The sequence below is a fragment of the Antechinus flavipes genome, chromosome 1 (genome assembly GCF_016432865.1).
Source record: "Antechinus flavipes isolate AdamAnt ecotype Samford, QLD, Australia chromosome 1, AdamAnt_v2, whole genome shotgun sequence".
Classification (NCBI taxonomy): domain Eukaryota; kingdom Metazoa; phylum Chordata; class Mammalia; order Dasyuromorphia; family Dasyuridae; genus Antechinus; species Antechinus flavipes.
Genome location: NC_067398.1, coordinates 170,348,927 through 170,375,273, shown reverse-complemented (window position 1 = coordinate 170,375,273; position 26,347 = coordinate 170,348,927). Strand labels below are relative to the sequence as shown.

At 33.7% G+C, this 26,347-nt stretch overlaps 1 non-coding gene across 1 annotated transcript; it reads left to right on the top strand.

Annotated features, from left to right (window-relative positions):
* The first annotated feature begins 2,060 nt into the window (after nt 1-2,060).
* Nucleotides 2,061-2,164, top strand: LOC127546075 (U6 spliceosomal RNA). Its single transcript, XR_007949936.1, has one exon. It is a non-coding gene; the product is annotated as a U6 spliceosomal RNA (small nuclear RNA).
* Nucleotides 2,165-26,347: the final 24,183 nt, after the last annotated feature.

The following is a 26,347-nucleotide window of genomic DNA, read 5'->3' as shown; positions in this document are numbered from 1 at the left end:
CCTTCCTCCCTCTCTCTTTTTCCTCTCCCTCTATCCTTCTCTCCTTGCCTCTCCCTCTCTCTTTCCCTTATCTTTTTCTTCTTTCCTCCTTCCCTCTTTCCTTTCTTCTTTCTTTTCTTCTCACCTCTTTCATTCCTTCCTCCCTCTCTTCCTCCCACCCCCTTCCTCCTTCCTTCCCTCCATTCTCTTCTTCATCCATCCCCTTCTTCTATCCCTCCTTCCTTTCTCTCTCTGACTCCTTCCCTCCTTCCTTCCCTCTTCTTCCTTTCCTCCCTTCCTCTCACTTTCCTTCCTTCTTCCTCCCTCTCTCCCTTCCTTCCTTCTTCTCTCCCTCCTTTCCCTTCTCCCTCTTTCCCATCCTTCCTTTCTTTCTTCCTTCTTTCCTTTCTTTCACTCTAGCATTCAGCACAAAAGTTTATTGACTGATGACTAAGCATAAAAACATGAATCTTAGCTTTTTTATTTTTTTCATAATTATCACTTTATTTTATGTGTTTATTCATTTTTAATACACATTACTTTATGAATCATCTCAGAAGAGAAAAAGCAGAGCAAAAGAGAAAAAATTATCAGAGGGGGTAAAAAACAGTAAAACAAAGTGAACATAGCATGTGTTGATTTACATTCAATCTCTTATTTCTTTTTCTAGATGCAGATGGCATCTCCTATTCAAAGTCTATTGGAATTGCTTTGGATCACTGAACCTCTGAGAAGAACCAAATCTTTCACAGTTGATCACAACACATTTTTGCTTTTATTGTGTACAATATATTACTGATTTTGCTTTGTTTCACTCAGGATCAATTCATGCAAATCTTTCCAGGACTTTCTAAAATCAACTTTTTCATCATTTTTTGGGGAAAATAACATTCTATTATCTTCATATACCATAACTTATTCATCCATTCCCCAATTGATGTGCATCTACTCATTTTCCAGTTCTTTGCTACCACAAAAAGAACTACTGCAAACACTTTTGTACTTGTGCATTCTTTTCCCTCCTTTATGATTTCCTTGAGATATAGACCCAGTAGTGGTACTGCTGAGTCAAAGAGTATGAACGGTTTTATATACCTTTGGGAATAGTTCCAAATTGTTCTTGATAATGTTTGGATCATTTCACAACTCCACTAACAATACATTAGTGTCCCAGTTTTCCCATATCTCTTCCAACATTTATCATTATCTTTTCTTGTCCTCTTAGCCAATCTGAGAGGTGTAAGATTGCACCTCAGAGTCATTTTAATTTGAATTTCTCTAATCTATAGTGATTTTGAACATTTTTTTTCATATGTCAATAGATGGCTTTAATTTTGTCATCTGAAAAATGTGTGTTGAAATCCTTTGATCATTTCAATTGGGGAATGACTTGTATTCCTATAAAGTTGATACAGTTCTTTATATATTTTAGAAATAAGAAACTGTATCAAAAACACTGACTGTATCAGAAACACTGGCTGTTTTATTTCCTTCAGACTTCCTGATGTTCATGTTATCTATCAGCTAAAATCTCCATAGAACATGGTTTTGCTTTGAATATATTCCCTTTCCTCCTGTTTCATATGGCTAATCTTCTGGATGTCACGGTATCCAGAAACTAACTATTCTACAACTATATGATATCAACTCTGAAATCCATTCTTGTTCAATACCTTATATCCCTAAGGCTTCTTTCTCCCTCAGATTCAAGGAGATGAAAAGTACACATCAGCAAGCTCCTCCTAGATCTTTTACCACATGCTTTTACCAAAGCAGTTTCCTTATCTCTTCTGTCTAGATGTTGTCCTAGAGTTCATGATCTCCAAATACTCATCATCTAGCAAGATAAAATTAACTCTGAAACTCATACCTCCTCACATCATTTCCAACTAAGACCATATCATGTCCCTCTAAACTTCATGATTGACATGAACGTTATCTACTTATACTCCTTTTTTTTTTACATACCTTATTTCTCATTAAATTGTGAATTCCATGAGGATAAGCAATGTTTAATGTCTTTCTTTGAATCCCCAGAGCTTAGCATAATTCCTGGCACATAGATACTAATTAAGTGCTTATTAATTCTGCCTCTGAATATAATAAAAACAGAATGATACAGAAAAGTTTGGCATAGCCCCTGCTCAAGAACTATAAATATTTTTTTCAAATATTCCATATTTGTCTAATAATCTTATGCTTCAAGTTTCATATATCAGTTTGATTTGCAAATCTTTATTTCATATATATATTCTAATAGTATTTATTAAATTTATCTTTGTGCGGTGAGAAAATGTTGTATTGGGAAAAGAATGTTGGACTTAAGAGTTAGGAGTTATTATGAGTTTCCTCCATATCTCTAATATTTAATAATTTTATGGCTCTGGGTAAATCACTTAATCCCTCTAAGCTTCAGTTTCCTGACATTTTGTGAAATGGGCAGAATAATATGAATGCCATTTTTCTTCCAAATTTATTATTAGCACAACACTTATTAAATATTAAGAAAATAGATAAATGTTAATTATGACATTGCATCAAAGACTATGGGTTTTCTTAGGGAGAGCATATTGACATCTTTAAAATTCAGAAAATTATCTTTTAGAGTTGCATTACCTAAGATTGTCCATTTCTAATATCATTTGGCCCTCAAAAGACCTCATCACTGAGTAAATAGCTAACAATTAAATAGCTAACATTTACATGACACTTACTATATGCTAGGCACTGTGTTAAGATCATTACATATATATATTTTTTTTTATCCTCACAACAACTCTAGGAGGTAGGTGTTGGAATCCTTACTAACTGTTAACTAATTAGAGTTGATCTAATCTTACAAGAAGATGTTTTGGGCAGAACCTGAAACAAGGTACTAAGTAGAACTAATTAATACAAGGCTTGTGTTCACACCTTTACTCATTGGAGTTCAATGAGTTCATACCTCCCTTGAAGCTCTTTGGGCCAGAGAGCACTATGGGAGAAAACCCATAATCCCTCTCTCTGGAAGGAGCATAAATAGGCCAATGGGCCAGTCGAAGAAGTTCTTGAGAGGAAGACGCTACAAGTGGAGATTTCACGGGAATGACATGAAGATTGGAGCTGGCTGGAGGCTGAAGAAAGCAGAGGCAGAGGCTGTAGGACCAGACCTTTGGATTTGGCGACATTCGGAGAGAGCTCTTGGAACCAAGCAGAGAGATAGGCCTCTAAGCTAACCGGGCTATATTGGAGATAATAAAAGATCTGAACTTTTATCACCTGGCTGTGTTTTGAGAAGAAAAAGATCACAACATTTTGGCGCCCGAACAGGGACCAACAAAATCCTGATTCCAGGGAAGGCACCCAGAGAGAACCTTTATAATATTTTAAAGAAGAACAAGAACCCAACATTTGAACTCCAACATTTTGGCGCCCGAACAGGGACAGATTCAGATCCATCTGAACCAGATCACAACATTTTGGCGCCCAACGTGGGGCAAACAGACCCCCTCAGTGGATTTCAGTGGAAAAGCTCCGATCCTGATTCAAGTGGAAAAACCTCTGATCCTGATCTAGTGGAAAAGACTCTTCAACCCAGAAATTAGGGTGAGTGTAACAAAGAAATTTTGTTAGAAGAGTTAAAGTAGAATTTCATCTAAGATGGGACAGATATTTAGAAAACAGCCTGTTTCTGTTCAAGGAAAATGTTTAGAGAGCATTGTCAAAGTTATGGAAAGCCAAGGTTTAATTACAGCAAATCACTGAACTTTTACAAACTGTAAAGGATATATGTCCTTGTTTCTCTCTTGATAAAGAATTATATTTAAATGAATGGAAATTGGTTGGAGAGGATCTTTGTCAATTCTATGATAAAAATGGGCCTAACTCAATAATTAATACATATAATGTAATACAATTGGCTATAAGAAGTTATTTAAGTGATAGAATGATGAAAAGGAAAGTACAGGAGGAAGAAGTGCCAACTTTACTAAGTGAAAAGGAGGACGAATCAGATGAGAATGGAGTTAATTACAATTCTGAGTATGATACTTCACAGCAGGAGGAATTAGGTGATTCCACATCTCATGACCCTCCCTCCGCAATTAACCCTTCATGGGTGGAACAAGGGGGAGGGAGAGAGACAGAGACACAGTCAGCTTCTCCTGTAAAGCAGAATTTAACAAAATTAGAAAAAGCATTAATTAAGGCAAAAAATGAAGGAGAAGATATATCTGATTTTATAAATGCATATCCTGTGATTGAAGAGCTCAACTCCTCAGGTCAAAAAGAGGGAAAATACACTGCTTTTAATTTGGGAAAAATTAAAGATTTGAAAAAGGGTTGCACTCTTTATGGGGCTACATCATCTTATGTGAAGATGTTACTAGATAATTTGTCTTATGAAATCTTAACCCCGAATGACTGGAAATCCATAACGAAAACTTGTCTAGAACCGGGACAAAATTTATTGTGGCTTTCGGAGTTTCATGAATTATGTAGGATTCAAGCCCAATGCAATAGGCAAACAGGAGCTATTGTACAAGTTGCTTTTGACCAACTAGCTGGTGAAGGTCAGTATGCAGAGAGTTCAGAACAGATTTATTATCCCATAACAGTGTATGAGCAGATTTCTAAGGCTGCAATAAAAGCTTGGAATTCTCTCCCTGGACAGAAAGATGGAAATAATGTTTTCACAAAAATAGAGCAAGGTCCCAATGAACCTTTTGCAGATTTTGTGGGGCGTTTACAAACAGCTGTAATAAGAACCATTGGAGACAACAGAAATAATGACTAGACATTTGGCTAAGGAAAATGCCAATGAGATTTGCAAGAGAATTATATGGGGGCTAGACAAAGATGCTCCTTTAGAAGAAATCATTAGACGCTGTGCCACAGTGGGCACAAATGCTTATTATGCCCAGACTATGATGAACATGGAAAGACAAGGTCCTCCTTGGCAGAGGAATTCTAGAGAAACTCATCGATGTTTTCAATGTGGAAAAATTGGACATTTGAGAGCTCATTGTAGATATGGAGATAGAGTGAGAAGACAGGGTGAGAGAAAACCCAAAACCCCATGTCCAAAATGTAACCGAGGCTTTCACTGGGCCTCTAAATGTATATTGACCCAGAGGAATGAGAGGCAGGGCCCAGCTCTAAAGTATCAATCAAAGGACAGGTGGGGCATGATAGCAGCTGAGGTTACACCCAGAGAGACTTTAGAAATTCAGGACTCTGATGTCATCAACCAACAGAAAAGCAATCAGGATTACAGTTGGGAAGAATACAGGCCTTTTAAGACAACAAGGCAATATCCAGTGCAAACAGCTCCAATGTAATTACCGGATGATGAGGAGAAATCCCAAATTTGGTAAATATAAGGGAATTAGATTAACTGCTTGGGGAAGAGGATCTGCTTATATTTCCACAGATGGAGAAAGAATCAAATGGCTGACAAGGAGACTGTTAAAAAGACTTTTAAAATCTTCAGGAATCATTGGATTTCCTGACACAAGATGAAACTGTTTTAGTTCTTGAAAAACCAGCAAGAATCACTGGGTTCTCTGAGATGAAAAATTGTTGATGAGACTTTTTGCAGTACTTCAGAGCTTACAGGAATTATTAGATTCCTGGCGCATGAACTAATGGACAATGGATTCCTTATGGACTATTTCTAGGACTTATGGACATTTGTAAATTTTCAGGTTGATTTATGTTGTTACATTACTACTAGCCTGTGTTATATTACTATGTGCTTATGTATTTTAAGCAATTGCAAGAATCATTGGATTTCTTGAGATGAAAGATTGTTGATGAGACTTTTGCAGTAGTTAAATTTTCATGTTGATTCATGTTATTTGTTACATTACCACTAGCCTGTGTTATATTGCTGTGTGCTTTTGTAAATTATGTATAATGCCTCCCATATTGATGGATTTATGTATACCATGTATATCTGTTACAAAGTTCTGGCCCATATTGATGGATTTATGTGTACCCCCTCAGAAACCCCCTATGTTTTAAAACAAAAGAAAGGGGGAGATGTTGGAATCCTTACTAACTGTTAACTAATTAGAGTTGATCTAATCTTACAAGAAGATGTTTTGGGCAGAACCTGAAACAAGGTACTAAGTAGAACTAATTAATACAAGGCTTGTGTTCACACCTTTACTCATTGGAGTTCAATGAGTTCATACCTCCCTTGAAGCTCTTTGGGGCAGAGAGCACTATGGGAGAAAACCCATAATCCCTCTCTCTGGAAGGAGCATAAATAGGCCAATGGGCCAGTCGAAGAAGTTCTTCAGAGGAAGATGCTACAAGTCGAGATTTCACCGGAATGACATGAAGACTGGAGCTGGCTGGAGGCTGAAGAAAGCAGAGGCAGAGGCTGTAGGACCAGACCTTTGGATTTGGCGACATTCGGAGAGAGCTCTTGGAACCAAGCAGAGAGATAGGCCTCTAAGCTAACCGGGCTATATTGGAGATAATAAAAGATCTGAACTTTTATCACCTGGCTGTGTTTTGAGAAGAAAAAGATCACAACAGGTAGGTATTGTGATAATTACATTTTATAGATGAATTAATGAATAATAGACACTAACTAATGCACAAAGTGATTGAGTGATCTGTCCTGGGTCACACAGCTATTAAGTGTCTGTTGCTGGATTTGAATTTAGGCTTTCTTGAAAGTTTACCTCTAAGATTTCATTATTTGATAAAAACTGCTGGGATAACTGGAAATTAGTATGGCAAAAATTAGGCAAGGACCCAAACTTAACACCACATACCAAGATAAGATCAAAATGGGTCCATGACCTAGGCATAAAGAACGAGATTATAAATAAATTAGAGGAACATAGGATAGTTTATCTCTCAGACTTGTAGAGGAGAAAGAAATTTGTGACCAAAGATGAACTAGAGACTATTACCGATCACAAAATAGAAAATTTTGATTATATCAAATTAAAAAGTCTTTGTAAAAACAGAACGAATGCAAACAAGATTAGTAGGGAAGCAACAAACTGGGAAAACATCTTTACAATTAAAGGTTCTGATAAAGGCCTCATTTCCAAAATATATAGAGAACTGACTCAAATTTATAAAAAATCAAGCCACTCTCCAATTGATAAATGGTCAAAGGATATGAACAGACAATTTTCAGATGAAGAAATTGAAACTATTACCACTCACATGAAAGAGTGTTCCAAATCACTATTGATCAGAGAAATGCAAATTAAGACAACTCTGAGATATCACTACACACCTGTCAGATTGGCTAAGATGACAGGAAAAAATAATGATGAATGTTGGAGGGGATGCGGGAAAACGGGGACACTGATGCATTGTTGGTGGAGTTGTGAACGAATCCAGCCATTCTGGAGAGCAATCTGGAATTATGCCCAAAAAGTTATCAAACTCTGCATACCCTTTGATCCAGCAGTGTTTCTATTGGGCTTATACCCCAAAGAGATACTAAAAAAGGGAAAGGGACCTTATGTGCCAAAATGTTTGTAGCAGCCCTGTTTGTAGTGGCTAGAAACTGGAAAATGAATGGATGCCCATCAATTGGAGAATGGCTGGGTAAATTGTGGTATATGAATGTTATGGAATATTATTGCTCTGTAAGGAATGACCAGCAGGATGAATACAGAGAGGCTTGGAGAGACCTACATGGACTGATGCTAAGTGAGATGAGCAGAACCAGGAGATCATTATACACTTCGACAACGATATTGTATGAGGATGTATTTTGATGGAAGTGGATTTCTTTGACAAAGAGACTTAACTGAGTTTCATTGGATAAATGATGGACAGAAACAGCTACACCCAAAGAAGGAATACTGGGAAATGAATGTGAACTATTTGATTTTTGATTTTCTTCCTGAGTTATTTTTACCTTCTGAATCCAATTCTCCCTGTGCAGCAGGAGAACTGTTCGGTTCTGCAAATATGTATTGTATCTAGGATATACTGCAACATATTTAACATATATAGGACTGCTTGCCATCTTGGGGGGGGGGGGAGGAGGAAGGGAGGGGAAAAAACGAAACATAAGTGATTGCAAGGGATAATGTTGTGTAAAAATTATCCTGGCATGGATTCTGTCAATACAAAGTTATTATTAAATAAAATTAAATTAAAAAAAAAAAAGAAAAGAAAAGAAAGAAAGAAAGTTTACCTCTATCCAATGTACCATTTAGTTGACAACTATATCTATACTTGAAAACTTTTCAAGTTTGCTCAGCATGACGAGTTTATCTTCCCCCAGTCAACTGTTCAGAAACTTAGGGGAAAAAAAAAAAAAACTTTATATTATCATGTGCAGAAAAAAAAAAGTTCTGATGGAAAACATGCATTATCATAGCATGTCTTTATTAGACTATATGCTTATAAAATTGGGGACAATGGCTTCTCCTCATTTGCTAAATTCCCAATTCGCAACATAGCATTCTATGCAGGAGATGCTAGCCATTTATTGCATGAATGACTATGTCTTTAATGAGTCATATACCACTTCTGTTGTGATTTTAGAAGAAAGTAACAAACATGGAGATGGTGATCAAACAAAATGTTTTTTTAAACTATCTTTAATAATTTATACAAGAAACAATTTTTAAAACAGCTTCCTTGGAAAAGTTCTTAATTTCTTATTATATTAGCCTTTTCTGAGATTCATTTAAAATGCATTACTCAGTTATCTGGCACCAGAAAATTTTGTAGTAATTGCATTGAACTTAGAATGGTTAACAGTTTTTATTTACATAATCATAACATCATATAAAAACAATTTTAGAGTTGTTGATATACACATTAATTTTTATTATAGCAAACACCAAATTAAGCAATTAATAAAACTTATTAAGTGCTATGTGCCAATAACTGTTTAAAAGGCCAGGTTTACAAAAAGAAACAAAAGTGACTATGTACTTGAGGAGCTTAAAACCTAACAGGAAAAAATACAGAAATACATATTTGCAAAGCAAACTAAATACAACATAAATAGGAAATAATTATATGAGGGAAAAGACTAGAATTAAGAGGAGATGGGAAAGACTTCCTATGTAAGGTAGGTTTTTAGTTGGAAGATAAACAAAGCATAGTTGCTAGTCAGTGAAAAGGAAGAACACATTATATATGAAGGATAGTCAAAGATTATGCCCAGAAATGACAGACAGGATATTTAATTCATGAAATTGCCAGGAAGTGAGGTGGAGCCAAGATGGCAGAGTGAAGCCAGGAAGCTGCTGAAGCTCTCTTAGTTTCCCTTGAAAGCCACATAAAACCAAGCTTCTGAAAACAGTCTGATGGAATGAAATCACTTTCTACTCTCCAGATTGAGATAAATTGGGGAACAAAAAAACTTAAAGATCAGTCCCACTGATGTGAAAAGGGTGTTATACCAGCTAAGCCATAACTTGGAAAAGTCAGGAAGAGAGTTTTAATTACTGTAAATCATCAATTGAGACCCTCAGGTCCTGGCTCAGTAGAGAAGCAGATCATTGGGGCAGCCTTCAGTCCCAGTTCAGAAGTCAAACTCTGGGAAACCAGGCTGTTTCCTTTAAAAAGAGGGGGCAAAGTTATCCCCTGGGCTCAAAGCCAAGGCTCAGAGACTGAATAGGAAGCTTAAGACAGCAACCCCTTTAGCCCAGAACCAGAGCTTGATCATAAAAGTAAAAAGAAGAGGAAAGACTAAAAGAAAAAGAAAGAAAAATGACCAAGAAACAGAAAAGAACCTTGATCATAGAAAGCTACCATTGTGATAAAGAAGACCAAAACACCAACTCAGACAAGGACAAAATGTTCATAGAAGAAATAATTTTTTTCTATGTAAATGTACATTATTATTAGTGGTAAAGAAAAAGCAGTTGAACAAATAAAACGTTATTTTTTAAAGCTTTATACTTTCAAAATATATACATAGTTTTCAACATTCACCCATAAAAAACCTTGTGTTCCAATTTTTTTTCTCCCTCCCTTCCCCTCACCACTCCCCCTAGATTATAATCTAATATATGTTAAACATTGCAATTCTTCTATCCATATTTCGACAATTATCATGCTGTACAAGAAAAATTAGATAAAAAATGAAAAAATGAGAACGAAAACAAAATGCATGCAAACAACAAAAAAGAGTGAAAATACTATGTTGTCATCTGTACCTCACAGTCTTCTCTCTGGATGCAAATGGTTATCTCCATCACAAGATAATTAGAACTGGCCTGAATTATCTCACTGTTTAAAAGAGCTACATACATCAGAATTGATTATCACATAATCTTGTTGCTGAGGACAATGTCCTCTTTTTCCTGCTTATTTAATTTAGCATCAGTTCATATAGGTCTCTCCAGGCCTCTCTGAAATCATTTTGTGAATAATTTCTATAGAACAATAATATTCTATAACATTCATATACAATAACTTATTCAGCCATTCTCTAACTGATGGGGATCCACTCAGTGTCCAGTTCCTTGACATTAAAAAAAGGGCTGCTATAGAAATTTTTGCATGTTGGTGCTTTCTCCTTTTTTATGATCTCTTTTTGATACAGGCCCTGTAGAGACACTAATGGATCAAAGGATATGCACAGTTTGATTTGCATAGGTCGATATTGTCCTCCAGAATGGTTGGGTCAGTTCATAACTCTATCAACAAAGTATTAGTGTTCCAGTTTTCCCACATCCCCTCCAACATTCCTCATTATCTTTTCCTGCTATCTTAACCAATCTAAAAAGTATATAGTGGTACCTCAGAGTTGCCTTAATTTTCATTTCTCTGATAAATGTTGATTTAGAGCATTTTTTCATATGACTAGAAATGGTTTTAAGTTCCTCATCTGAAAATTGTGTGGTCATATCCTTTGACTATTTATCAATTGGAGAATGTCTTGCATATTCATAAATTTGAGTCAATTCTCTATATATTTTAGAAATGAAGTCTTTATCAGGATCTTGGATGTAATTTTTCCCTCAGCTTACTGCTTCCTTTCTAATCTTGTCTGCATTGATTTTGTTTTTACAAAAATTTTTAACGTCATATAATCAAATTTATCCATTGTGCTTTCCACAGTGCACTCTTCTTTGACCACAAATTCCTTCCTTCTCCACAGATATAAGACTATCTTTTTTTTTTTTTTTTGCTTCTAATTTACTTATAGTAACACTATTTCTAAATCACAATGCATTTCAACATTAACTTGGTATTGGGTGTTAGATGTGGGTCAATGCCCAGTTTCTGTCATACAAATTTCCAATTTTCTCAGCCATTTTTGTCAAATAATGAGTTCTTAATCCAGAAGTTTGGGTTTAGCAAACATTAGATTACTATAGTCATTGATCATTCTATTTTGTGAAACTAACCTATTCCACTGACTATTTACTCTATTTCTTAGCTTGTACCAAAAATTTTGATGACTACTACTTTTTAATATAGTTCTAGATGTGGTACAGTTAGGTTACCTTCATTTGCATTTTTATTCATTAATTTTGTTCTTACAGATGAATTTTGTTCTTCTGTCCATATTTTATAGCTTTATAAAATAATTTCTCTGCAGTTTGATTTGTATGGCACTAAATAATTACGTTAATTTAGATAGAATTATCAATTTTATTATATTAACTTGGCCTATCCATGAGTACTTGATATTCTTCCAATTGATTAGATCTGACTTTGTGTGGAAAGTGTTTTGTAATTGTGTTCATATAATCCCTGACTTTATATTGGAAGGTACATTACCAAATGTTTTATATTATCAACAGTTATTTTAAATGGAATTTTTCTTTGCCTCTTGTGCTGCTGGACTTTGTTGGTAACATATAGAAATTCATATTATTTATGTGCATTTATTTTATATCCTTCAACTTTGCTAATGTTGTAAATTGTTTTCAATAGATTTTTAGTTGATTCTCTAGGATTCTCTTAGTATACCATCATATCATATGCAAAGAATGATAATTTGGTTTCCTCATTTGTAGAGGACTATAGATAGTGGAGAACCCTGGTTACAAGATCTTTTAGTCCAGGAAAGGAACCCTGCTGATATGACTGGTTTGGCTCCCCATCCTCCCAGTGGAGTCTGGGCCTTCCTGGGTAGTCAGGGGGTGTGGCAACCTGTGTTGTAATTAAAGCAGAGTTATACGAAAGTGGCAAGGAAACATATTAGTGAATGCATAGTGTATTATAATTAAGTAAGTGTATTAGGTATATAAGGTTGAGAAAATTGTGAATAAATGGACTCTTGTTTGAGCATCTTCATGAGATCCACCGTTTCACTCTTCACCCATGATCAGCATTTGGGCTGGTTATCAAAATTCTCTAATGAGCAGGTCTGGACACTCATTATTTACTCTGATTCCTTTAATCTCTTTTTCTTATTACATTTCTAAAACAATATTGAATAGTAATAGTGCTATTGGGCAAAGTTCCTTTTACCCCTGATTTTACGGGGAAGGTTCTAGTTTGTCCCCATTACATATGCTGCTTGTTGATGGTTTTAAATAGATGTTACAGATCATTTTATAGAAAATGTCATTTATTCCTGTGCCCTCTAGGGTTTTTAATAGGAATTGGTGTTATATTTTGCCAAATAACTTTTCTGTGTCTATATAAATTTCTGTATTTTGGCTATTGATGTAATCAATTATGCTATATTTTTCCTAATTTTCAACAAGCCCTTCATTCTTGATATAAATCCTACTAGGTCATCTTGTGTTATTCTGTTTATAATTTGTAATCTCTTTGCTAACATTTATTTAAGATTTTGGCAGCAATATTCTTTAGGGAAATCAATCTATAATTTTCTTTCTCTGTTTTAACACAACATAGTTTAGGTGTCACCACAATAGGTATGTAATAAAAGGAATTTGTTAGAATTCCTTCTTTCCCTATTTTTTTTCTATTTAATTTATATAGTATCAAAATTAATTGTTCTTTAAATATTTGGTAGAATTCACATGTAAATCATCTGGCCCTGGAGATATTTTCTTAGAGAATTAATAGCTTGTTCAATTTCTTTTTTCCAAAATGGTACTATTTTAGTAATTTACTTCCTCCTCTGGTAAAGGAGGAATCTATCCTTTTGTAAATATTCATCCATTTCAATTAGATTATCAAATTTATTGACATACAGTTGGAAAAAATAGCTCCTAATTATTGCTCTAATTTCCTCTTCATTGATGGAAAATTTACCATTTTCATTTGTGATACTAACAATTTGATTTTCTTTTTTCTTTTTCTAATCAAATTAATTAAATATTTATTTTGTTTTCATAAAATCAATTCATAATTTTATTTTAATAGTTTTCTTACTTTCAATCTTATTAATTTCCCCATTTATTTTCAGAATTTCAAATTTGGTATTTAATTGGGACTTTCTAATTTGTTCTTTTCCTAGCATTTTTAGTCACATGCCTTATTCATTTCCCCTAAGAATTGCATTGGCTGCATCCCATAAATTTGGGTATGTTATCTCATTATTGTGATTCTCTTGGATGAAATTATCAATTGTGTCTGTGATTTGTTGTTTGATCCACTCATTTTTTAGGTTTAGATTATTTAGCTTCCAATTAATTTTTTTGTCTATTTTTCCTAGGTCCTTTATTATATGTAATTTTTATTGTATTATGATCTGTAAAAGATCAATATACCCTTTCTGCTTTTTCTGCTTTGATGTTGGAGATTTTTATGCCCTGATACATGGTCAATTTATGTATAGGATCCATGTTCCACTGAGAACTGAGATACAGTTCTCAACAGTTAAACATATCATCTTCCCATTAAGGCATGTAAACTTTTAAACTTTTTTTAATAGATTTTTTTCCTCTTTTTTTCCCTTTCTAAGCTTTCCTTGAGTTCTGTATATGAAGATCAAATTTTCTATTCTTCTCTGGTCTTTTCATAAAAAAAAAAAAAAAAACTGAATTTACATCTTTTTCCCTGAAACATAATGGTTAATTTTGATGCATAGTTTATTCTTGGTTGCAATCCTAGCTCCTTTGCATTTGGGTATATCATATTTGCGGGACCATCTATCCTTTAAAGTAGAAGCTTCTAGGTCATGGGTAATACTGATTGTGGCTCCTTGATATCTGAATTGTTTTCTGTGTCCTTTCAATTTTTATAAAGTCTTTAATACCTAACATTTCTAAAATGCTATTTGCCTTCTTAACTTCTTTCTTGCTTGTTTTATGACTTTATTTATCTAGTTCTCATAGAGCAAGATTGAGGCTTATAAGTAGTATAGTTTTGCTGTCGATTTCTTCTTGTAGCTCTCTAAACTTCTCTAGGAATTTGGATGCTATACCATTTGGTGCATATATGTTTAGTATGGATATTACTTCATTATCTATGGTACTCTTTAGCAAAATGCATTTTCCTTCCTTATCTCTTGATTAGATTTATTTTTGCTTTTGCTTGATCTGAAATCACTATCACTATCTCTGCAAAATAGATTCTGCTCCAGCCTTTTACTTTTATTCTGTATGTATTGCTGTGCTTTAAATGTGTTTCTCATAAACAACATATTGCAGCTTTCCGACTTTCAATCCAGTCTGCTATCTGCTTCCATTTTATGGGAGGTTTCATCCCATTCATGTTCACAGTTAAAATTACTAATTCTAGTGGTTCCCACCATATTATTTTCCCCAAGTTATACTTTTCTATTTCTTTTTCACCTTTCCCTCCTCCTATGTTTTGCTTCTAACCACCACTTTCCTCAAATAGTTCTCCTCTTTTAAAGTGCCTCATGCTATTCTTATCAATTTCCCCTTCTACATCTGTTCTCCCTTCATTACTTCCTCCTTTCCTTTCCCCTTCAACTTCTATATAGGGTGACATATTAAAAAAAAAAAAAAAAACTAAATATATCTGATATTCTCTCATTGAGCCAAATCTGATGACATTAAGATTCACATAATGCTCACCGACCCCATCTTTCCCTTAATTGTAAAAGGTCTTTTTTTGCCTCTTCCTAAAATATAATTTGCCCTTTGTTATATTTCCTTTCTTCTTCTTTTTTAGTACAATCCCTTTTCCACTCCTACTTTCTTTTTTATATAGTCACAATAAAGTCAAATTATACCTATACCTTCTAAGTATACCCTTAACTGAGATACAGTTCTCAAGAGTTAAACATCATATCATATAAGCATATAAAGTTTTAACTTAAAAAAAAACATTTTTTCCCTTTTTCTTTTTACCTTTTTATGTTTCTCTTGAGTTATATATATGAAGATTAAATGTTCTGTTCAGCTCTGGTCTTTTCATCAAATAGATAGTTGATTCTTGGCTACAATCCAAGCTCTTTTTCATTTTGGTATTTCATATTCTAGGCCTTGTCCTTTAAAGTGGAAGCTGCTAGGTCATAGATAATCCTAATTGTGGCTTCTCAATATCTGCATTTTTTCCTGGCTTCTTGCAATAATCTCTTCTGGATCATATAATTCTAGAATTTAACTACAATATTCCTTGGGGTTTTCATTTTAAGGTCTTTTTCAGGAGGTGAACAGTGAATTATTTTAATAGGTTTTCACCCTCTGTTCTAGAACACCATGGCAGTTTTCCTTGATGATTTCTTGAAAGATGTAGTTTAGGCTCTTTTTTTATTCATTTATTTCAGGTAGTCTAATAATTCTTAGATTTTTTTCCCTTGGATATATTTTCCAGGTCATTGTTTTTCCAATGATATATTTTACATTTTCCTTTAGTTTTTCATGTTTGGGGTTTTGTTAGATTAATTCTTGATGTCTCATTGAATCATTCACTTCTATTTGTTCAATTCTAATTTTTGGTCAATTATTTTCTTCAGTTAGCTTTTTTTATCTCCTTTGGCATTTGGCCAACTTTTAAATGAGTTATTTTGTTCATAGGATTTTTTTTTTCATTTCATAAATTCTGTTTTTCAAGGAGTTGTTTTCTTTTCCCATTTCATCATCTCTATTTTTTAAGGAATTATATGCTTTTCCCATTTCATTAACTCTATTTTAAGGACTTTTGTTTAGATAATTTCAGAGTTTCCTCTTCAAAACTTTCCTGCAAAGTTCTTATTTCCTTTCCTCATTTTTATTCTAAGTCTCTTTTAAGACACTTTTTGAAATCTTCCAAGAGAGCCTTTTGAGATGGAGACCAATTCATATTACCCTTTGAGTTTTCAACAGGAGATGTTTTGTCTTTAGTGTCCTCAAGGTTTGAGGACTGTTCTTCCCTGTATCCAAAAAAATCTCTCTATAGCCAGAGCTCTTTTTGCTTTTTTCCTCATTTTTAAAAGTTTAGGTATGTTCTTAGGGCAAATGGAAATTATTCCAAGACTCCCTTATAAGTGACAGAAGCTTCAGGCTACCCTGGAACCAATGCTGCTGGTTTTCTTCCTGTGCTGGGTGAGAATGGCTAAGTTATACAGTATTCTGGGATTCAAGGGTTCACTATTTGCCTTCTGTAGTTGCACTGGAGGTCTCACAATTAGTTTGCTGTTTCACTGGCTTCTAAATCAGGACAGAATAGCCAATGCAGCTGTATTTTGGCTAAAAGCTGCCTGTTAGATTTTCCCCACCTCAGGGAGGCCATTCTTCCCTGTGCTGTGCTTTTACTCAGCCACCTTCACCCTCTTTCACCCCTACCATCATGCCTGATTGAAACAGACCTTTTTGGAAGTTTTATCAAATTTCTTCTGCTAGAATTTTGTTACACTCCAAATATTTATGGGTTCTATCACTTGAAAACTAGTCCAGAGCTTGATCTGGTGTTGATCAAGCCAGGAAGAGATCAGAGAATGACCTTTCTATTCTCCACCATCATGGCTTTGCCCCAACAGAGTAAGTCTTAAAGATTGATATGAATTGGTCTCAAGCCCAAAGAGGCTTCATGGAAGTACTCACAAAAGACTTTCAAAGGCAAGTAAGATAGGTAGAAGAAAAATGAGAAAATAAATAAAAGGTATGCAAGAGAAAGTCAACAGCTTATAAGAAAGAAAGGTAATTCCTTAAAAAAATACAATTAACTAAATTAAAAAAAAAATTACTGAAGAAAACAAATTTAAAGTAGAATCAACCAATTGGAAAAAGAGATACAAAAGGTAACTGAAGAAAAATCACACATTAAAAACTAGAACAGGGCAAATGGAAACTAATGACTCTATGAGATATGAAGAATCAGCAAACAAACCAAAAAGAATGAAAAATGGAATAAATTGTGAAATAGTTCATTGGAAAAACAGCTGACCTGGACAATAGATCCAGAAAAGAAAATTTTAAAATTATTGGTCTACCTAAAGGCCATGATGAAAAAGGAAAACTGTCCTGCTATTTTATAAACAGAAGGGGAAATACTCATTGGATGAATACATACATCTCCTTAGAAAAGATATCCCACAAGGAAAACTCTAAGGAATATTGTTGCAAAACTCTGCAACTACAATCTCAAGGGGAAAAAATACTGCAAGCTGCCAGAAAGAAATAATTCAAATACCAAAGAGCAACAGTCAGGATTAGCCAGGATCTGGCAGCTTCTAAAATAGATAATTAGAGGGCCTGGAATACCATATTCTAGAAGGCAAAACACCTGAGGTCACAACCAAGAATTAATGACTCAGCAACACTAAGCATCATCTTTTAGGAGAGGAAAAGGATCTTTAATGGAGTAAGAGATTTTTCCATCCTTTCTATTAAAAAAAAAATTGATCTTTAAAGAAAGGACTCAAGAACAACATAGAAAAGTAGGCAGGATGAACACACACACACACACACACACACACACACACACATATATATGATTTAAGGTTAAACTGCTTACATCCCTAGATGGGAAAATGATATCTGTAACTTTTTTAGAAATGTATGGATGGAGGGTGTGGTTCATGCAATGATATTAAATAAAAAGTCATTAAGAGGTAGAAAAGGATTGTACTGGAAGTAAAAGAAAGAGGAGGAATAATGGGACAAATTAGATCACACGAAGAAGTACACAAGACCTGTTACAACAGAGCAAATGAAAGGAGGGAGAAGAACATTGTCTGATGCTTACTCTCTTAGTTTTTGACTGAAAGAAAGGATAACTTAATCATATAGTTGGGTATAGAAATTTATCTTACCTATAATAAAGTAGGCGAACAAAGAGGAAAGGAAAGGGATCAGGGGCAGAAACACTAGGAGAAAGGGACAAGAGAAGGGGAGGAGGGAAAACAAAATATTTCTAAGGAGGGACAGGATGGAAAGGGAGAACAAAAGTATATGCAGGAGAGAAAATAGAATGGAGGGAAATACAGAGCTGATAATCATAACTGAATTTGAATCAGATGAATCCCCCCAAACAATGGAAATGAATAGCAAAGTAGATTAAAAAACCAAAACCTACAATACGTTACTTACAAGAAATACATTTGACACAGAGAGAAACATGAAGTAAAGGTAAAAGGCTGAAATAGAATTTATTATGCTTCAGTTGAATTAAAAAAAAAAAGCAGGTGTAGCAATTCTGATCTCAGATAAAACAAAAATAAAAATAGATCTTATTAAAAGAGCTAAGGATAAAAGTACATCTTGATAAAGGATACTATAAATAATGAAGAAGCAATGACATTAAATGCTTATGCATTAAATGGTATAGCATACAAATTACTAGAAAATATAGTAATTCAATTAAAGGAAGAAATAGAGAACAAAACTAAATTAGTGGAGAACCTGAACCTCCCCCTCTCAGAATCAGAAAAATTTAACTACAAAATAAGTGAGAAAGAAACTAGGCAGATTAATAAGTTCCTTAAAATCCTAGCTATGATAGACCTCTGGAGAAAACTGAATAGGGACAGAAAGGAATACACTTTTTTCTCAGCAGTATATGGCACCTAAACAAAAATTGACCACATATTAAGGCATAAAAACTTCAAAATCAAATGAAAAAAGAGAAAAAAATGAATACTTTCTTTTCAGACCATAATGCAATAAAAACTATGTTTAATAAGGGGCCAGGAAAAGATAGACTAAAAACCAATTAGAAATTAAATAATCTAATTGTAAAAAATGGGTGAGTCAAATAAGCAATTACAGAAAGCATCCATAATTTCATCCAAGACAATGGAAATAACGAGACAACTACAGGACACAGCAAAAGCAGTTCTTAGGGCAAATTTTATACCTCTTAATAGCTACATGAATATTGAAAAAAGAAATCAATGAATTGGGCACTCAACCAAAAAAGCTAGAAAAACAACAAATAAGAAACCCTTAATTAAATACCAAACTAGAAATTCTGAAACTCAAAGGAAAAATTAATAAAATTGAAACTAAGAAAACTATTGAACTAATTATTAAAGCTAAGAGTTGGTTTTATGAAAAGCCAACAAAATAGATAAACCTTTGGTTAATCTGATTGGAAAAAGAAAAGAAAAAAGCCAAATCACCAGCATCAAAAATAAAAAGAATAAACTTCCTAACAATAAAAAAATAAATTAAAGCATTAATTAGAAGCTAGTGTGCCCAACTGTATGGCAGAAAATCTGACAATCCAACCCAAATGAATGAATCTTTACAAAAATATAAATTGCCCAGATTAACAAAAGAGGAAATAAATTACTTAAATAGTCATATTTTGGAAAGAAAAATTGAAAAGGCTATTAATGAACTCCCAAGAGAAAAAGCTCTAGGTTCAGATGGATTCACAAGTGAATTCTACCAAACACTGAAAGAAGAATTAATTTCAATACTTGGTAAACTATTTGGGAAAATAGGTAAAGAAGGAGTCCTGCCAAATTCCTTCTATGACACAAATATTGTATAGATACCTAAACCAGGAAGAATTAAAACAGAGAAAGAAAATTGGTCTGTAGACCAATCTACCTAATGAATATTGATGCAAAAATTTTAAATAAAATATTAGAAAAGAGATTACAGCAACTTATCCAGAACAATAATATCCTATGACAAAATGAGATTTATGCCAAGAATGCAAGGCTGTTTCAATATCAGGAAAACTATTATCATAATCAACTATATCAATAACAAAACCAACAGAAATCATGTGACAATCTCCCTAGATGGAGAAAAATCTTTTGACAAAATACAGCACCCATTCCTATTAAAAAACACTAGAGAGCATAGGGATAAAGGGAGCTTTCCTTAAAATAATAAGCAGTATATATTTAAAACACCAACGAACATTATTTGCAATGGAGAGAAGCCAGAATACATTCCAAATAAGACCAAGAGTGAAACAAGGATGCCCTTTATCACTACTATTATTCAACCATTGTACTAGAAATATTGGCTTTAGCAGTAAGAAAATAAAAAAGAAATTAAAGAATTAGAATAGGCAATAATGAAATAAAACTATCACTCTTTGAAGATGATATGATGATATTCTTAAAGAATCCTAGAAAACATCAAAAATCCTACTGGAAACCATTAATAATAGCTTTAGCAAATTTGCAGAGTACAAAATAAACTCACACAAATCATCAGCATTTCTACATATTACTGACAAAGCTCATCAGGAAGAGATAGAAAGAGAAATTCCATTTAACATCACATACAAAATAAAACATGTTTTTGTCTACTTGCCAAGGCAAAGCCATGAATTATATGATCACAATTTCTCACACAAATAAATTCATATCTAAACAACTGGAAAAATGGATAGGCTGAGCTAATATAATAAAAACAAAATTTCTGCCTAAATCTGTCTATTTATTCTGTAGACCTATCAATCAAATTGCCAAAACATCATTTTATAGAACACGAAAAAATAAAAAACTTCATCTGGTATTCAAAAGATCAAGAATATCAAGGGAATTAATGAAAAAATAATAAAAGGATGGTGACTTAGCAGTACCATACCTAAAACTATCATCAGTCATCAAAACCAATTGGTACTGGTTAAGAAATAGAGTAGTCAAGGGCAGCTAGGTGGTGCAATGGATAGAGCACCAGCCCTGAAGTCAGGAGGAGATGAGTTCAAATCTGATCTCAGACTCTTAACACTTCTTAGCCGTGTAACCCTGGACAAGTCACTTAACTCCAATTGCCTCAGCAAAAAAGAAAAAAAAAAAGAAAGAAAGAAAGAGAGTAGTGAATTAGTGGCATAGATTAGATATGCATGACACGATAATCAAGGGCTATGATAATCTAGTATTTCTTAAATCTTCAACTTCTTTAATAGGAACAAATTTTTTGACAAAAATTGCTAGGGAAACTGGAAAATAATAAGTCAGAAACTTGGTATAGGTCTACATCTCATATCCCATATATCAAATATGGGATAATATGTCAAAATAGATAGATGATTTGGGGATAAAGGATGACATTATAAATAAATTAGGAGATCAAAAGATAATTTACCTATAAGATCTTTGGAGAAGGCAACAATTTATGACCAAAGAAGAACTAGAGAACATTATGAAAGGCAAAATGAACAACTTTCATTACAATAAATTGAAAAGGTTTTGCACAAACAAAACCAACAGAAACAAGATTAAAAGGAAGTATAAAGCTGGGAGAAAGTCTTTACATCCAGTGTTTGTGATAAAAGTCTTATTTCTAAAATATATCAAGAACTATGTGTATTTATAACACAAGTCATTCTCCAATTTGTAAATGGTCAAAGGATATAAACAAAATTCAGATGAAGAAATTAAAGTCATCTATAGTCATATGAAAAAATGCTCTAAATCACTATTGATTAGAGAGATGCAAAATAAAATAATTCAAACCTCTCATATTGGCTAAGATAATTGGAAAAGATAATGATAAATGTGGGAAGGGATAGAGGAAAAGTGGGATACTAATGCATTGTTGGTGGAGTTGTGAAATGATCCAACCATTCTGGAGAGCAATCTGGATTTATGCCCAAAGGACTTTAAACCTATGCATACCCTTTGACCCAGCAGTGCCACTACTGTGTCTGTCTCTTAAGGAAATCATAAAGGAGAGAAAAGAACCTACATTGGTAAAAATGTTGGTAGCAGCTCTTTTTTGTGGTGACAAGCAATAGGAAAATGAACAGATGCCCATCAATCAGGGAATGGTTGAATAAGTTGTAGTATATGAAGGTAATTGAATATTATTGTTTTATAAAAAATGGTGAACAAGCTGACTTTAGAAAGACCTGGAAAGATTTATATGAACTGATGCTGAGCAATACAAGCAGTATCAGGAATACATCATACACAATAACAGCAAGAATGTGTGATGATCAACTATGAAATACTTAGTCCTTCTCAGTAGTTTAGTGATCCAAAGCAATCCCAATAGACTTTGGATAGAAAATGCCATTTAAATCCAGAAAAAGAACTATGGACATTGAATGTCAATCAATACATGCAATGTTCACTTCTTTTTTTTCTGTTTTTTTTTTTCCTCTCTCTCTCTCATGGTTTTCCCTTTTGTTCTGATTTTTCTCTTTCAACATTTCACTGCAGTATAAAGTAACTTTTTAAAAAAGTGCCAGGAAACTATTGTCACTTGATCAAAGAGTAAATTTCATATAATAAGATAAAAATACTAGAAAGATAGAGAGGGCACTGGTCATGAAGTATTTACAGAGTATTTTACATTTGATTCTAGAGGCAACAGTGAGTTATTGGATTTATTGAGGATATATGTGGGTAAGGTTAGCTATCTGTGTGTTAGTGATATGATCAGCCCTGAAATTTAGGATAATCACTTTACTGGCTGAATGGAAAATGAATAATAGGGAGAGACATGGGAGGCAGAACTAGGAGGAAGATATTACAATAGCCAAGATGTGAGGTAATGCTGAATTTCTCTAGAGTAGTCTCAGGATTGGAGGAGAGAAAAAAAGGGTATATTTGAAAGATGTCAGATTAACAGGCCTTGACAACAGATTGAGGATGTTGTGGGAAGGAACTGAATAAGGACTACAAGATATTTAAGTGGCCAATATTACTCTTACATTGGGAGCCTGAGAGACTAGGAGGGTAATGTTGCCCTCTGCAGTATCCTCTATAGTATCTAAGTGAAATATTTCTATAATTGTGTAACAAGAAATATTTTATACATCACCATGCTCCTCATTTACCTTTACCATTTGTGACAACTGATTTAAGGAAGATGTTAAAAATACGACCTTTTCCCATGGGATTTTCCCCAGTCCTTCCCACCAAGAGAAATAACATTTTCTTCTCACTTTATTGTCCTCTTCATGTTCTGTTTTTTCCCCCGTGGCTTATATACAGGATCAAGACCAATGAAGGCAAAATTTAACTAACTATATCTGCATTGCATTTGCCCTATGCTTTGTATATAGTAGGTCTTATACAAATATATTGATTTCACTTCTTTAAGGAATAATTACTATGTATCCACCAGTGTATTTTGAATGAGTATAACTAAAAATGTTTTTATGGAAGTTTGTAAAAATTGGATTGGGACTTGCAAATAGGAATGATTTGGATATATAGGAAAAAAGGGTAAAAGACATTTTTTCTGTGTATAAACATATTAAGAAAGATTTGGAATTGAGAATTAGTATGTACAATAAGGAAAATGTGTGTATAAGCAGGAGAGCACTTTGATATCAGTTGATATTTACCTGGTTTACCTTTTTGTTTTAATTTAAAAAGTTTAACTCTTAGAACTGCCAGACTTAGGAAAGTTATGATCCTTGCCCTCAATTGTTTATTTTTAAAATGAAATCAAAGTGAAAAACAGATAGACAATACTATACTCACATAATGGAAATTAATAGGATAGCCCTTTAAAAATACAAATCTTAGGTAACACTGATTTGAGATAAGGGGCTTTCCATATTATATATTTCAAAAGGCTAGTTATTATTTACCTACTCATTATGCATATTTTTCAAGAATATACATGCATATCTATTGTAAGTATATAACTTTTGGGAGTCAAGTGACCACAAGGTATAGATGATATAGGTAAAAATATTTTTTACATCTGGTGAAATTCAGAAATTTAACAAAAAGATATAGCTACCATATTATCTTATTTTTATGTTATAGTGGAAAGACCATTTGACTTGGAATCAAAAGATATAAATATGTATGAAAAAAAAATCCTGGTGGTTAAATCATGTCATTTTTCTGGAGCTTTCTTTCCTTATCTACAAATTGAAGACATTGTACTTAATGGTCTATTAAGGTTCATTCCAGCTCTAAATATGTGATTCTATTATTCTATTATTTATGAGTTTGAATAAAGTAAATGTTACATACAAATGTGTGGAATGGCAGCCAACAAAGCTTACTCATTCTCCAGCTGCATTAAATATGGCATACTGTTCACAGCAAAAGAGGTGATAGATGCATTGAACTCTACCCTATCCCCATCAGATCAAATTTTAGTAAGGGCATTGAGAAACTGGAGCATGTCCAGGACAGGGTAAGAAGAAAAATGAACATGACATAGAAGTCTCAGTCAAAGGAACTGAGGATGTTTATCAAGAGAAATAAAAGTTTGGGGTTTGGGGAGGGAGAAGGGAAGTTAGTGTCGGTATAACATTTTCAATTTTTGAATAATCATCAAACGGAAGGGATAGATTCTTTTTGATTGACTCCATAAGAATAAAACTAGAAACTATGTCTGGAAGTTTTCATAGGATATTATAATTCACATGGAATAATTCTAGTTAAACAATCAAGTGGGTGATCAACTAACGTCTTTTTTTTTTTTTAACTTGGCAACATAAAATAGTAACTAAAGAAATATCCAAGTAATTTGAGTGAATACAAAGGGGAAAATATCCACAGAAGGGGAAGAATGAAGATTTGGTACTGAGATTATATAGATTGAATATCTTCATTAATCAAATTACCCTTTTATTTGTACAACTTTCCAAAGTTTGTTTTTTTCCCTCTACTTCACTAAGTAATGACTGCCTAAAGTATATGGATTCCATTTAGCTTTCTTTTTAAGGCACAATTTGGAGAGGATACAAAACTGTGCACCAAGTCATATGTGGTCATTACAGGGCTCTGAACATTTTTCTGATGCAGGAGTAGTAGGTATACAGAGTGTAAAATCATTTTTTTCTCGCTCCTCTCTCTCTCTCTCTCTCTCTCTCTCTCTCTCTCTCTCTCTCTCTCTCTCTCTCTCTCTCTCTCTTCTCTCTCTCTCTCTCTTCTCTCTCTCTCCCCCCCTCCTCTCTTCTCTTTTCTTCCTCCGCCCTCTCTCTGTCTCTTCTGTCTCAATCTTTCTCTTTCCTCCCTCCTTCCCTCCCTTATCAACTGCTGTTTCGGTCTGTTAAACAGTTCCTGCATTCCAATTCTGAGGAGACTGCAATTCAGTTTAGGGTGAAATGACTCCTATAAATGTAAGTTTGGTAAAATGCCTGGAGTCACTGGAATGAAAGAACAAGGTGGTCATTAACAGTACACTGTTTCATTCGTTTTTTGGGGAGAAGCATTAATGTCAAGGACCAAGGATTCAGGCTCCAAGAGAATATGTCAAGCTAAATTGTAAATGGAGTATTGAAGACTTCTGGACTATCAATCTAAGACCTTTCAGAAATGGACTAACAGTTAATGCTGAGTGGTTTTGTACCATCATACTAGTTTTTTGAGGTGGTTGAAGAAATAATTCTTAAAATGACATACCAGGCAAAACATCATTATCCTTAATACGTATACATCTTATATCTGTACACATTTCTATAAAACATCTTTTAAAATTACTAGTTATAAGAAAATGGAATCATTTATTATCTTTCCATTTTAGGAATTTGTTGTGTTGTAAAAAATGTTTTTTAATACAAAGTAAATTATTAAATTTATTAAGATATTTTATGATGGATGAACCTCAATATAATATTAAAACACGTATTCTATATCAGTTAATATTTGGGAGCACGGGAGATGGGACATGACAATTTCAAGAGCCCTATTTTTGTAATAATTGACAGTTTTATAGTGCTTTAATTTTTATAAAGCACTTTGCATGCATTAATACATTTAAGCCTGTCTAATAACCCTAAGATATATTCTACATATTTTTCTATCCTTTAAATAACCTGCCTCTGTGTGTGTGTGTGTGTGTATACACACAGGCACAATTAGAACATAATAGATATTGTAGTCTAATGCAAGGTTCTCTGACTCCAGCTTCAGCAGATTATGTACTGTTCTGTGCTGTCTGACAGATAGCTCTGGTTGTAGTAATTTACTTTCTGTGCTAAAAACCTAGTCTTAAATGATTATCCTCACAAAAATAATCTTGCCAATCATTTGTTTTCTAGATTCTCCTATGCCACCTAATAACATGAAACTAGATTTTGTTAGCTATTGACCTGAAGTACATCTTTACTGTTTCCACTGTTGTCCTATATTGAATTGTTCCCATTTTCCTAATTCTTCCTCCAAATTCAGCATTTAAATGGAAATCAGAAACTGGAATGGAAAAAAAAAAAAAACAAAGGGAAGAAATAGATATTT